The sequence below is a fragment of the Camelus dromedarius genome, chromosome 4 (genome assembly GCF_036321535.1).
Source record: "Camelus dromedarius isolate mCamDro1 chromosome 4, mCamDro1.pat, whole genome shotgun sequence".
Taxonomy (NCBI): domain Eukaryota; kingdom Metazoa; phylum Chordata; class Mammalia; order Artiodactyla; family Camelidae; genus Camelus; species Camelus dromedarius.
Genome location: NC_087439.1, coordinates 91081923 through 91097110, shown reverse-complemented (window position 1 = coordinate 91097110; position 15188 = coordinate 91081923). Strand labels below are relative to the sequence as shown.

The window sequence follows — 15188 nt, the reverse complement described above, 5'->3', positions numbered from 1 at the left end:
TATTTACGTTTTACAGCTCCACCCGTAGGTTAGCTGTGTGACCTCCCGCCAGGTCCCCGAACTTAGCGAAACCTGCGCCTTGTCCCCCGGCAACTTGGGGCTAATGCCGAACGACCTCCGAGAATCCGGACCATGGACACTACCGGCTCCCGCCCGCACTAAAATGTCCTCCCCGCGCGCAGGCGCAGCACGTGCTGTCCCAGCTCGAGTCCCCGCCCCCTCTCTGGGGTCGCGGTTCGGGATTGGCCCAAAGGCATCACGGGCTCTGATTGGGCGAGGCGGAATCACGCGAGTGCGGCCCCCTTCCGGGCTGTGTTTGGCTAGGTTCTGGAGTGTAGAGCGGCCGCTGGGAGGTGTCGGCGCCTGCGGGCCTAGTTCTGTTCCGCTGGGGCTTGGCGTCCGGGACTGCGGCCGCGCGGTGGGCGGGGCCCTACCTACACCCGCGGTACTATTAAAAGGAGAACTAGTCAGGGAAGACACTGTGCAGGTTAATTTGGGAAGTGATGGTTAACGGTTCTGGCTTGAGACTCCTTATTTGTGTTGTAAATTTTGGTGGGGGCAGAGATGGAAGCTGCTCCATTCAACAGAGTTTTCAGTCTGGAGACGTAAAGACACTTGAATTGTAGGTACTGATTTTGTTCCGGTGTGGTGTGCTGTTTGGCTCTGTGTGCTTCCATTTGAGCAGTCGGTGGTGGAATTACTGATTTTTTTTTTTAAAACCATCACAGTTATTTGAAAACGCGTGGTGAAAGGAGCAGAATGAAGGGAAAAGGGAGGGAGGAATTCCTGGGGCTTGCCTACTTTTACCTTGAGGAGGTTCCATTTCTATATCGTGGCAAAAGACACGAGAGACCTAGCCTACAAACATATACCAAAAATTATCTTTTGCCATGTATATTTATATTAGCTGGTGTGAGTAAAAGATATCAAATGAAAATAGCTTTAGAATGAGGCCTAACACGGATTTATTGCAAATGGAAACAACTGCAAATATTGGAGGCAAAAACATGGATAGCATGGACTGTTGAAGGCCCTGTCATGTGCCTAATGATCTTGTCCATTTTAAGCAGAGAAAAAAATCAAGGAAACTGAAGAAAAAGAACCTTTCCCCAAAGGAGATAGAAGATGGGGAAGATGAGATGTCTGAAGATAAGGACAATGGCAGTAGAGATAAGGTAATTGTATGTACAGCATGGAGCATTAATAGCTTATTAATGTCAACAGTCAAAATCCAGAGTAAAGCTGTTAAACTGCACTGTACAATCTAACAAGTGGTATTGTGAACTCTTTCCAACTAGTTTCGCAAGCCCACCCTAAACTTGGTACCAGAAACTGACAAAGCCATTTTTAGAAAAGAAAATTACAGACCACTCTCATGAGATGCAAAAGTTCCAAACAAAATATTAGCAAGTTGAATATCAGTGTTCTGTAAAAAGAATAAGACATTGTAAGTATGGTTTATTTTGGGAATGTAGAAGTGTTTTTTGTTTCAACGGTGATATTGATTGCCTGGAAATACTGGTTTGAAAGAAAATCTCATGACTTAAAAGTGCTTCATTAAATGTGTGCCAACCAAACATATGTTTATATATTTATTCTTTTCACGAATATTTAGATCCCTAGTATGTTCTGCTTTTGACGTGGAGCCTCTGCATTAGTATTTGAATATAGATGGGCTTAAGTTGTGTCCTAAAAGAACTGAGGTGAGTGAATGGGTACACAGCTACTGAATACTGAATGCTTCATGTGTGCAGCCACTGTGCTGGACTTTATGCATTATCTCATTTCATCCTCCCAGTGATCATATTTAGTAGACATCCTTAGCTCCATTTTACAGACAGGAAAACAGATTTAGTCATTGACTAACTTGCTCATGGTTTCTTAACTAATGACAGAATTAGGATTCTGCCGAATCCAAAACCCTTGCTCTTTCTTGGTTCACTCCTCAGTCTTCGCCCAAGCAACTCTTTTGGAGAGGCAGATGGTGGATATTTATTGTCTGCTTTGAGCAGCTAGTTGCATGGTAGAAACTAACACTATTCAGTCTAGTAGTTTTAATCAATCAAGGGATAGAGCACTGTGCTTAGCATGCACAAGGTCTTGGGTTTAATCCCCAATACCTCCGTTAAAAAATAAATAAACCTAATTACCTTTCCTACACCCCCCCAAAAATAAAACAAATAAAAAAATTTTTTAAATAAATTATCTAGGAGGGTAGGGGTATGGGTGAAATAGATGAAGAGGATTAAGAGGTACAAACTACCAGTTATAAAATAAGTAAGTTGCAGGGATGTAATGTACAGCACAGGGAATGTAGTCAATAATATTGTAATAGCTTTGTATGGTGTGTCATCTGTAAAAATATAGAATCACTGTGTTGTACACTGAAACTAACAATATTGTACAATAATACTTCAAAAAAGTCAATTATTCATGCATACTTTTTGATTTTAACTTGAAACATATTAAATATGTATTCAGTTGCCAATCTTTTGGTGTGGGATGAAAGCCTTGTCTGCATTCACTGTTGCAGTAACTTACCTTCTCTGTATAAAGTACACCCATAGTGCATCTTCTGCATTTTAAAATTTGCTTCTTTAAAGCAAAGCAAAACTTTAAAAACCTAGCAAAGCAATTTGAATGCAGACTTCCACATTTTTACAATTTTCCCCATTCTTTTATGGTTGCTTACCCACACCTGATTTGACTGCAGTTTTTAAGCTTTATCAAGTATGTCCAAAGTGTTCAACTTTGTTTTCATAGATTCAATAACTTTCTGCATTAATTTGATCGGTTACCGTGACATTTATTATGTAATTGAAACTGCACCTACAGTGGTCATATACAGGTTTGCAAACAAACACAACTGAGGCTTATTAAGGGTACATTTCAGCTCATGGGAGCAGAAATGCCCAGATGTGCTGGGAGTTCCACATAGTAGCCCATTAGCCACACATGCTTTGCGTTTCATAGGCATCAAGTTAGTAAATCCTGGAATTGAGGCAGTCATTTACTCTAGCCACATAGTTCAGTGTGGCATAGTTAAGTGGACATAGTAGACACAGTTTAGAGAGCACCTACTGTACTGTGATGTCTACAATACAGTACATTAACACTCCATAGCCGTCAGAGCCAAAAAAGTCTTGGTGAATGCAGCATTTGTTTTGGAACCCAGACTGCTAGCTCAGAGGAAAGTAGAAGCAGTCACATGTTATGTTTTCCTTAAACTGAGATGCATGTGATATGGTTCTAGACTGTTCCCACTGGCAACCTTTAGTTATTCCTCTTTAAAATGTGATGTCTGTAACAGTTTACTCTAATTGGTGCAGCAAATAATGATACTATCACAGATTAACTTTTAGGCTAACCATACCCTACTGTTGGCCCATCAAAATTATTCAATTTAAACCCAAGTCAGGGCAGAGTATAGCTCAGTGGTAGAGTGCATGCCTAGCATGCAGAAGGTCCTGGGTTCAATCCCCAGTACCTCCACTAGAAGTAATAAATAAATAGATAAACATAATTACCTCCCACCCCAAAAATATTTACAAATCTTAGTCTTTTTCACATATCTTCCCTGATCCCACATCATTCCCAGGTCAGATGAACCGGTCCCTCATCTGTTTCCCTGTCAATTTTGTTCATTACCAGTAATGCTAATCACATCATATTATAGTTACTCATCTCTTCCTGTGATGTGGGTTGAGATATACATACCAGTTGTGTTTTTGCTGGGGCTGCCGTAATAAAATATCTCAGACTGGAACAACAGAAGTTTACTTTTTCACAATTCCAGAAATCAAAGATCAAGTTGTTGACAATTTGGTTACTTCTGAGGCCTCTCTCATTGGCTTGTAGATGTCTGCCTTCTCACTGTGGTTTCACATGGTCATCCACCGCCCATAGTTCTTCATTTTCTCCTTTTGTATATGGTGAGACTTCATTTGGTGTTCTGCTAAACTTTTCATCTTTAGTCATTTAGTTTTGTAATACTGTGCCCCGTTATCAGTAGCCCCGGGATGGGAATTGACAGGGTAGACAGGAAGCATGAAGTCCAGTCTTTGGGGCCTGGCTCTCATTCCTGTGTATATTCCACGTGGCTATGTGGGGCCTTCTTTGGTGTTTCACTTGTATGCAGAGAGCTGGGACTCCACAGGCACGTGGAGCCTCCTACATAGTAGTTGCCTTGGCGTACTTTCCTTGGGCAGTGCTTGCATATTTTTAGAAACCTAGATCCTTCCCTCTGGAGATTCTGATTTGATAGCTCTTAGTGAAGTACAAGAATTTTCTTCTCTTCTTTTCTTTTCCTTAGACAAGCATGCCAGGTTATTCTGGTGCTGGGAGCTCATTTCCTGCACGTTGAAAAATTCGTCCTGGAGGAGATCAGCACGGATGTTGACACATATGCCCGAGCAGATCTTGCACTTGCTGACTGTGCAGTGTGATCGTCACCTCCTGGCCAAAGGGGAGACCTCTTCACTGCTGCTCTCCCTCCTCCAGGTTGTCATCCCTCAGAAGAACCATAGGAAGGTTACCACTGCTCCAGGAAATAAAGTCGGGGGAAAAAAGCATCTGGCTCCCATGTTTGCTGAGAAATTAATACCACCACGCAGGGAGGGAGCCACAGGGGCCAAGCTGCCAAGAGATAGGAGGAGTGCCAAGCTCGAGGGGGGCCATGAGGAGAGACGTGAGGACTCTGACGAGAATGAAGGTAAGAACAGTGGGTTGGATCAGGGCCAGGAAGGTAGAGACCCCTTCTGGGGACGTCCCTGGTGCTGGCTATAAGGTGGCAAAGTTCAGCCCTGCATGCCATCCCACATGGCTCTGGGACAGGTTCTGTGAAAATCCCAGCCCTCAGAACTGTTGCCTCGGTGGTCCCCAGCCGATTCTCCAGGCTTGGCTTGAGGAGTCTCAGTGAACATTTGACTTCTGCTGTCCAGAATCAGAGAATGACCAGAATCAAGGTTTTCTCTTTGACCTTTATACCTTGATTGTTTCTCTCTTTGTGCTTATGAGCCAAGCAGGTGAATCATCCCCCTAACTTACTCTCAGTGATTTTGTTTTTGTCTTGACAGAGTCTGTGTAACATTTTAAATGGTATTGCTTCCAAAGCAGTAATTCTTGGCATTTTTTAAAAAATACAATGGCAAAACATTTTAAATTATTTCAAAATAAAAGTTTAAAATGACAGTGAATTTTTTCCCCTTAGATTTGTGTATATAGTCAGATGTATGAGCAGTTTCTCTGAAAGAACAGTTTGTCATTTACATTCTTAACAAGTCTGTGAGGCAGTGATTGATTAGGAGGGTTTTCATTTAGATTCTGAAAAAGAAGTCATGTGAGAAAAGCCTTTCCTGTGGGGGTGAAGGAAGATGAGCAGGATCGGGAGGGTGGTGACAAAGGCTGCCAGGAAGAGGAGGAAGAGGGAGGTCAGAACGACCTGAACCAGCTCTGGGAAGTGCTGGCCGCTATCAGGGAATAAGAGAGATAAGGGAAACCCTTGGCCAGGGCTGTGGGTTTCTTTTATGAACTTGGACTTTCTAATTAATTTATAAATGCTTTTAAAAGTGTTCTGACAGACCTAACCCAGGCGTCTGGTGGAGAACAGGCACCACGTATGTACAGTGTTCGTGGACTTTGTAAAAGCTTCCACTTTACTCATTAGTGGCACAGACAGATCATTAAGAGTGCAACATTCTGGCTTTCACCCACAGAGTCTATGCAAAAAAACCACCTGATAAACAGAAGAAGGAAATGGCCAAAAGAAGGCTTTCCCTGAAGCCAAAATACAGAAATTAGAAGGTAACCTCTTTGCTGTGTTTTAAAGCACAAGAGACACGTGGAGAATTTCATATTGGCAAAACTCAAATCTCTGTTAGCCCAAATGATGAACAAAGGAGTTTTAATTGCAGCCTGGTGTTAAAATATGCCAGTCTTTAATGGAAATTTCTTTTGACATCATTCTGAACTGTTTATTTGAGTTCTTTTCTTTTTTTCTTTCTTTCTTTTTTTTTTTTTTTCCCTTTTTGTATGGCAGCTGAACCACCTGTAACTTTCAGACTATTTGTTGGAAACCTGAATTTCAACAAAACCGTTGCTGAACTAAAAACTGATCTTAGTGAATTTTTTGCTAAAAATGATGTCGCAGTTGACGGTGTCAGAGTCGGCTTGTCCAGGTAAATAGATTGTTGTTAAGAGTTTATCAGCCCAACAGTGATTATTCAGGTCAGACCGTCTTGTGACTTGCTCCTCATCCCTCAGTAGGACATTACCTTGGTCTCTTGCAGTTCAGAGCATTTAAAACCCTTCAGTGGCTTATTTAGTAAATCCATTATATTAATTTTTGCTATCCCATTTTTCCAACCAGAATACTAAAGTAATCTGAAGATCTTCCAAGTCATTCCAGAGACACATTTTCGTGATTTTTCAGCTGTGAACAATGCCATTTGCCTTAGAATTATTTTAAACTAATCACAAATTTAATCATCAAACCCCTAGCTTCAGTGGCAAATATAGGTTCTGTATCAGTTCCGGTTTTTTGCTGAGTTGAATTTCATCCTTTCTTACTTCTTTCTCATCAGAAGCACATGCCTTGGGCATGGGCATGTTTATTTTATGGTACTCAGAATTTCTTAGATAGAGTTGAGAAGATAATAGTAAACATTCACTGAGCGCTCAACTGTTCCAGGCATTTTCTTAGTTCCTTGTTTATTTAACTTCTTGAAACCATAAGACAATCCTCAGTAGTAATTTTTGTCATTATTCTCATTTTACAAAGGAGGGAATTGAGGCACAGAGAAGTTAAGTGACATGCCCAATATCCCACAGTTAGAAAGTGGCGGGGGCAGGATTTGAACCCAGCGCTCTGACTCCAGAACTTCTGCCAAGACTTTTGTCTTATTGCTCTTTTTACGGTTTTTGTGAACTATATTTTGAAATATTGTCGCATTTGCAGTAAATAAAGATTCCTTTTGCATTAGAAAAATATTCTGACTGTAATAGCCCTTGAGTTTGCTAACATATTCTGTATTAGGATTGATATTTTTGTTCCAGTTCCCAAATGCAATGGCTGTTTCTTAAAACAGAAATTCAAAAGCTTGTCATTTCAAGCTTCATTTTCTGTAGCTTTTGGTTAAATTTGGTCAGTTTTTAAACAGAAAACTAATAAAGATTGCAACGGGTAAGTTTGCACTGACTCTCCGTCCTTGCCCTGGAGGAGGGCTTCTCAATTTTGGCACTATTGACATTTGGGGCCAGATAATTCCTTGTTATGGGGGGCTGTCCATTTCCTTGTAGGCTGTTTAGCACATCCCTGGGGACCTTCCCATTGACACTGGAAGTGCCCCCTCACTAGATGTGACAGCCAAAAATGTCTCCAGACATTGTCAGACTCACCCTGGGTGAGAACCCCTGCTCTCTGGTTACTTCATGGCACTGCTGTTGCTAGTTGGTGGAGCCTTGGTTTTAAATTGTAAATTTGGCAGCTGTGTTTGACTCAATGCTAATTTTCACTCTCTTATCCAGTGCACTTAGCCAACCAGAAGGCATGTGCCTCTTGATTTTACCTGTTTTTTTTTTTTTCCTTTTCGGCTACATCTCTGTTAAGAGATTTGGTTTTGTGAATTTTAAATCTGTTGATGACCAGGAAAAAGCCCTGGAACTTAGTGAGTTGGAGGTCCTTGGGTATAAAATTAAATTGAAGAAACCAAAGGGAAAGGAAACAAAGAAAGGTATGCAAACGAGGTACCTTGTTCATAGATACCTGTGCATCTAGAAGATTCTGCATCAGACGGGGATATCACATTCTTTCTCATCCAGGGCAAGTACTCCTCAGTTTCTGGCAAGTCACCGGCCTCCACAGCACAGACTTTCTCACCTTGAGGCTGCATTGCTCACCTGCCCTGTCGTCATGTTCATGACTCATTCCCTGGCCACTAACAGCCCCTCCAGAGAGTCTCAGCTTAAAGGTCACTTCCTTAGATCAGAAGCATTTTCCCTGACCCCTCAAACAGTTAAGTCTTCTCTCCTCCATGTTTTCATTTCCCTTTTTATTTACTCTTCCTTCCTGGCACTTACCACAGTTTGTAATTATGTGACTGTTTACTAGCCTTTTCCCCAACAAGACTACGTTCCCAGGAGTGGAGGCCAAGTCTGTATTTTCACCACCAGCACATAGCACAGGCCCTCACCCAGACTCTGTGTTCAAATATTTGTTCAGTGAAGGAATATGTACTGTTTCCACTCTTCAACTATTTGAGAAGTATTTTTGTCTCTGTTAGAGCACTTTTGATGCTTATGAGATCTAAACTCAGACTAAAAATACTCTTTTGTGTATATACAGATGGAAATGCCAGAACGCCTTTGATCAAGAACAGAGTCACTCAGCATGAATTAATAGAAGTGTTTGAGGATACTTTTCAAATCAGACTGGTGAGCAAGGATGGGATGAGTGAAAGGTATGTTTTGTACCTTGTACTGAAAATATATGTCTACTGGATTCTAATGTAACAGAATTTCATTATATTCTCCCAAATCACTCATACCTGATTTTAGAGAAGAGTAGTCATCCAGCCTTTCTACCGGCAGACATAAAAAGCATCATAAATGGATAGCCAAAGGCTTCTAGAAAATTGTAGTAGTGTCACAGACAAATGAAGACTTACTCTATCAAGTATAAGATTGAAGACTGGAAGAATCTAGTTACAGGTTTTTGTTTTGTTTAATTTATTTTTATTGAAGTATAGTCAATTTACAGTGTGTCAATTTCTGGTATACCTCACAATGTTTCAGTCATACAGGAACGTACATATATTCATTTTCATATTCTTTTTCACCATAAGTTACTACAAGATATTGAATTTATTTCCCTGTGCTATACAGCATAAAATTGTTGTTTATCTACTTTATATGTATTAGTTAGTATCTGCAAATCTCAAACTCCCAATTTATCCCTTCCCACCCTTTTTTCCCCCTGCTAACCATAAGTTTGTTTTCTATGTCTGTGAGTCTGTTTCTTTTTGTAAATTAGTTTTTTTTTTTTAGATTCCACATATAAGTGATATCATATGGTGTTTTTCTTTCTGTTTCTGGCTTACTTCACTTAGAATGACATTCTCGAGGTCCATCCATGTTGCTGCAAATGGCATTATTTTACTATTTTTATGGCTGAGTAGTATTCCATTGTATAAATATACCACATTTTCTTTATCCTTTCATCTGTTGATGGACATTTAGGTTGTTTCCATGTCTTGGCTATTGTAAATAGTGCTGCTATGAACATTGGGGTGCATGTATAGTCATAGGTTCTCTTCATTCCACTTTATTCCAGTCACTCCAGGGCTAACTCCAATAAAATCACACACTTGGTGATTTACCTGTGCAGGTACTAAAAGAGAACATTGAATTGGTCTGTTAGAATGATGTTGTAAGCAATTAATGAAACACTATCACTGTGTATCTAGGCTTTGGTAGCATAAGAGGGTGAATACGGTGAAATTAGAAAGGATGGCCTAGAATGCATTTTGAAGGGATTCTCAATGAGACGAAAATTGGAAATCAGGATTACAGATACACTTGAGCTAAATTTGTTGGTGTCAGTTAACTCTAAAATAACCTCTACTGTATATTCTTTTTTTTTTTTTAGGTTTCTCTATTTTTATTTTATTTTTTATTGAAGTATAGTCAGTTTACAATGTTGTTTCAATTTCTGGTGTACAGCACAATTCTTCAGTCATACATGAATATACATATATTCATTTTCATATTCTTTTTCATCATTCTGCCATGTATTCTGATGAACATAATCTCTAGAAAAGACTCCTGCAGATTTAGAAAACAAGTCTGAGAGGATAAATCCCAAATTGTTAGTGGTGTTTGCTGTGACAAGTACTGTGAACACTCTGCTGGGCTTGCAAACTATACAGAAAAATTAACTAAAATAGATGAAAGACCTAAATGTAAGCACTACGATGAAAAGACAGAAGTAAATCTTTGTGATCTTGGATGAGGGTATTACACAAGCCGTAAAAAAGAAGATTGAGAAATTGGGCTTTATCAAAATTAAAAACATTTGTACTTCAAAAGACACTATCCAAAAAGTCATAAGAAACTCTGCATCCTGGGAGAAGATATTGCAAATCATATATCTGATAAGGGACTTATGTTCAGGATACATAAAGGACTTGTACAGCTCAATAATAAAAAGGCAACCCAATTTAAAAATGGGCAAAGGACTTGAATGGACGTTTCTTCAAAGAAGGTATACAGACGGCTAGTGGACATGAGGAAAGATGCTCAGCATTAGTTGTTAAGGAAATGCAAATCAAAACCGTGATGTGATACCATTGCATATTCATTAGAGTGGCCATGATAAAAAAGACAGACAGTGACAATGTTGGCAAGGAAGTGGAGAAATCAGAACCCTCATTCATTGCTGGTGGGGAATGTAAAACAGTGTAGTTGCTTTGGAAAACAGTTTGGCAGTTTCTCAAAATGTTAAACATAGAGTTGCCATATGATCCAGCAATTCTGCTGGAATTGAAGTACTGATACATGCGACAACGTGGATGAGTCTCCAAAATATTGGGCTGAATGAAAGAAGCCAGACACAAAAGATGGCATATTTGTATAATCCCATTTATATAAGATGTCTAGAATAGACAGATCTGTAGAGACAGAAAGTAACGTAGTGATTGCCAGCAGCTGGGGGACGGCAGTGAGTTGAGGGGAATGAGGGGTGACTACTGATGGGTAATTTGTGGGATGCTGAAGATGTTCTAAAATCAGATGGTGGCAATGGTTCTAGAATTCTGTAAACACACCATTGTACACTTTAAATTGGTGAATTTTATGACATGTATATTATATCTCAGTAGAGCTTTAAATAAAAAAAGACGTGTATATGTGTATACATTTGCTTTTATATGTACAGCATGTTCGCTCTAAGGATAGAAACTGGGCAGAAGGAAGACTTTGCTGTATCTTTTCTATCTTTTGCATTCTGAGTCTTGTATGTTCATACCTGATTCAAAAGACAAATAATTAAAAGTGCTAAATGTTGACCGTTCTTTCTTCTCTCTCCTATCCCAACCCCACAATTGCAGGATCGCCTATATTGACTTCAAGTCACAGGCCGATGCAGAGAGAGCCTTACAGAAACAATGAACTGAGATCGGTGCCATAGTTCTGGACCATGTTGGAAAGAAAAGCCAAAACCAAGAAGAGAGAGATGGAAAAAACAGCACCTGGAGAAGTAAGGGTGTTAAAACTGTAGATGGAGACTTGCCAGGGTTGTTTGTCAGCAGGGCCCCCAGGGAGGGACTGGCAGGAGGTTAAGGGAACTTGACACTTTTAAATATAATTTCTCCCTATATCAGAATGCATAAGTCATCCTCATAATTCTATCAAGCTAATGGGTTTTGTCCTAGTTAACTGTGACTTTGATGTCTGCAAAAGGCGTGGCACTTTGAGATACATCAGTTCAGTTCCCCTTTTTGGGGTATCTTCTAGGATTCTGTTTGAACAAGCTCTTGAACCTGTGGTTTCAGAATTAGATATTTAATTCTCTTCAACATTTAATTCTCTTCAAATAGAGTTTTTATCAAGTTTAAACCAGAGATTCCAAACCAGTGTCCCTAATCTGCTTAATCTGATTGGTAGACATGGTGCCTACACAGTGTTTAGAGAAAAAAACAATAGAATTTACCATGAATATTTTTATTTAAATATCTTTTTTCCTTTTATAAAACTTAAATTTTTTTGCTTGTTCTAATTTATTTTATTTTTTATTGAAGTGTAGTTGATTTACAATGTTAGTTTCAAGTATACAGCAAAGTGATTCAGTTACATATATACATGCATAAGTATATTTTTTCAGATTCTTTTCCATTATAGCTTTTTATAAGAAATTGTATATAGTTTCCTGTGCTATATTGTAGGTCCTTGTTGTTTATCTGTTTTATATATAGTAATGTAACCATGAATATTTTTAAAAATCAAGAAATTTCACATAAAAATCTGGATTTCTAGCTTCTTTTGCTACATCAGAGAATCTGGTGGCCCTGGGGCCACACTCTACGTGTCCACAGGCATCTGCTCCCTCTTAGCTGTTGGCTACAACCCCCACTGTTCTTGACGTTCTCCCCAACTCTGAAGGAGTGACCATACTCTGACACTTTGAAAAAATAGTTAATACTTTTTTCTTCCAAAGTGGTACTTTTTTCTTATTGATAAAGATGACATTTTAATATGTCTTTTGTACTTGTCTTTTAAAGTGGGAAAATGAAAGTTAGAACAAGAAAGCCATACATTTCAAGAAACATGGGAGAAAACTTATTTCTTTGTGGAGGTAAAGAATGTTCCTACATGTTTAATATGCAAACAAAGTCTGTCTGCGTCAAGAGAATGTAGCCTAAGACAGCATCATGAAACCAGCCATAGTAAGAACCATGACGGGTTTACGGAAAAGATGCGGGATAGAAAACTCAATGAACTGAAAAAAAGACTGAAATTTCAACATGATTTTCTTTTGAATGTGAGTAAAATAAGTGATGCTGCTATGAAATGTAGTTAAGTGTTAAGTGAGAAAATTGTCCGGGCATCAAAACCCCCTACAGATGGCGAGTTTATAAAGGACTGTCTACTGAGTGCGGCGGAAATCATGTGTCCTGAACAGAGACAAGCATTTGCCAACATCAGACTCATTGGTGATATTGTTGCGCAGCACGTTGACAACATGACTGAGGACTTGCAGGACAAGTTGCAAGAAAAAGCCAGATCATTTGTGGCTTTCTCCATTGCAGCTCAGGAAAGCACTGATGGAAAGGACACCCCCCACATAGCTGTCTTTATTCATGGTGTCAATGAAACTTTTGATGTGACCGAAGAACTTTTGGGTGTGGTCCCCATGACAGGCACAACATCAGGAAATGAATAGTTTCTATTTGTTGAGAAAAGTCTTAAAAAATTTAACATGGACTGGTCAAAATCAATATTAGCACAGATGGTAATTCTGCAATGGTTGGTGTTAAAGAACTAGTTACAGTACTGAAATTGAAAGTGCCGGGGCTTTGCCAAGACACAGCACCTAAGTCTGTGCGTGGCCTCATTCTCCAGGAGTCACTTTAGGCTAAAAAATTTAAAATGGACCACGTCATGGACATAGTAATTTATACCATAACCTGGATACGTTGCCATGGCTCGGACCACAGAAAGTTCAGTGCTTTGTTTAATGAGTCAGATGCACAATATGGAAGCATGTTCTGCTCCATGGAACTTAAGTGACTAAATCATGGTGAGATCCTCAGGCACTTTTTTGAACTATTGGAAGAAATTGACTTTTTCATGACTTCTAAAGGAAAAGCTGTGCCTCAGCTTATGAGCAAAGACTGGGTCAGAGACAGCCTTTTTGGTTGACATTATGACGTATCTAAACACGTTGGATATTTCTCTGCAAGGATGTTCACAAATGGTGACACAAATGTATGATTCACTTCACTCATTCCTAGCGAAATTGTGTCTTTGGGAGACTCATTTGGCAAGGAACAGTCTGGCCCACTTTTCTACGCTGAAATTAGTTTCTGAAAATGAAAAGGATGGACTGACCTACATTCCCCAAATTAAAGAGTTGAAGACTGAATTCCAGAAAAGGTTCTCTGATTTCAGACTTTATGAGAATGAACTAATATTGTTTAGTTCCCCTTCTCCATTAATATTAATAATGTGAATGAAGAGCTACAAATGGAAGTTACCGAATTGCAGTGCAACACTATACTGAAAGTGAAATATGATGATGTTGGGGTCCCAGGATTCTACACATACTTTGGGAATGGTAACCCTAAGTATAAAAACCATTGTGCAAAGATTTTGTCCATGTTTGGAAGTACTTTATGTTTGTGTGCAGCTATTTTCTGCTATGAAGCTGAATAAAACTAAATACTGCTCCCAGTTAAAGGATGTTGCAACACAAAATCCACAACCTTAAGAAAAAAAAATCTACAACCTGACATTGATTGACATCTTGGGGCATAAAAAAGGAATGTCAGATTTTGAATTTCAAATCTGAGGAGTAATACTTTGAATAATTATTTCTATTTCCAAATTATGTTTTTTCAACATCAAAGTTAAAGTGCAATCTCTGGCATCATATGTTTGTGCCTTATAACATATGAAATAAAGTTTGATAGTTTCCTGGCAGTTTATTTTTCCTGTAGTTTACCTTTCTGGCCCTTAGATTATTCAAGTCTATAAACCTCTGTCCTAAAAGCAGCCACATTTTCCCTAAAGGCACTTGGGAGCCGGGGATGTGAACCAGGGAGTCAGCTGCGTGAATGGACTGTTTAGATGCCTTTTTGCAACCCTATCCCCAGGGATGACAGATGTGCTACAGTGATTGTGGAGCTTGGGCCAGAGTAGCCCCTTCCTTGGACGGAGCTGGGATGGCACAGCCAATAGTGGCCTCTGGGCTTCTTTGTTGGTGCTTCCATTTTGCATTTAAACACATTTCTTTTGAAATTTCAACATCGTTGGTCAGCTCACAATCAGTTGTGGCTGACCCAGGAGCCATCCTGCCTCTTACAGATAGAGATGGGCATTCCTTTGGCATTTGGGCCACCTCAAGGGGATGAAGAACGGGGTGTCAGTGCATCTAAGAGGTTATGACCATTTTCCCGGGGAGAAGGCCCATAGCTGCCATCCGAGTCTTAAAGAGGTCTGCGACCCAAAAGGTGTTTTTCCATCGTGAAATTGGGACAGGATTGCTCACTCATACAGAAGCTATCAGAAACTTTGTCAAATTACAGAACTGATGTATACTTATTGTAGAACATTTGGAAACTAAAGAAATAAAAGGAAAAACCTATAATCTCCACAACCCACGGTAACTCCTATAAATATTTAGGTATGCTTTCTTTCTGTTAACTTTCTGTGCATTATTTTATATGGTTGAGTACATTGTGTGTTCTGCTCCCTTCCCCCTCACTCCCCTCTAAACATCTGTCAGCCTTTCAAGTTCAAGGTTGAGTTTACTTGATTCTGTCAGGTGTGCACCAGTGGCCTTTGCCCGCCAGAGTGAGTTCTCTTAGCATCACGTGAACCATAAGGTTGATATCCAGGGGTGGGGCTCCTCTTCCATTCTGCCAGGCTCTGAGAAGGCCAGAGAAATACCCTGTTGTCTGGGAAGGGAGAGGTAG

General features: G+C 39.7%; 1 long non-coding RNA gene across 7 annotated transcripts; it reads left to right on the top strand.

The window, feature by feature from the left end:
- Positions 1-331: 331 nt before the first annotated feature.
- On the top strand, positions 332-14849 carry LOC105093749 (uncharacterized). 7 transcript variants are annotated; one of them, XR_010380716.1, is made up of 9 exons: positions 332-622; positions 1068-1175; positions 1616-1703; positions 4313-4711; positions 5715-5802; positions 6038-6176; positions 8342-8456; positions 11103-11251; positions 12273-14849. It is a non-coding gene; the product is annotated as an uncharacterized LOC105093749 (long non-coding RNA). The 7 variants fall into 7 exon arrangements; XR_004136900.2 differs by lacking the exon at positions 1616-1703 and having other exon boundaries at positions 1071-1175; positions 12273-14848; XR_010380718.1 differs by lacking the exon at positions 1616-1703 and having other exon boundaries at positions 4501-4711; positions 12273-14848.
- The last annotated feature ends 339 nt before the right edge of the window (positions 14850-15188 follow it).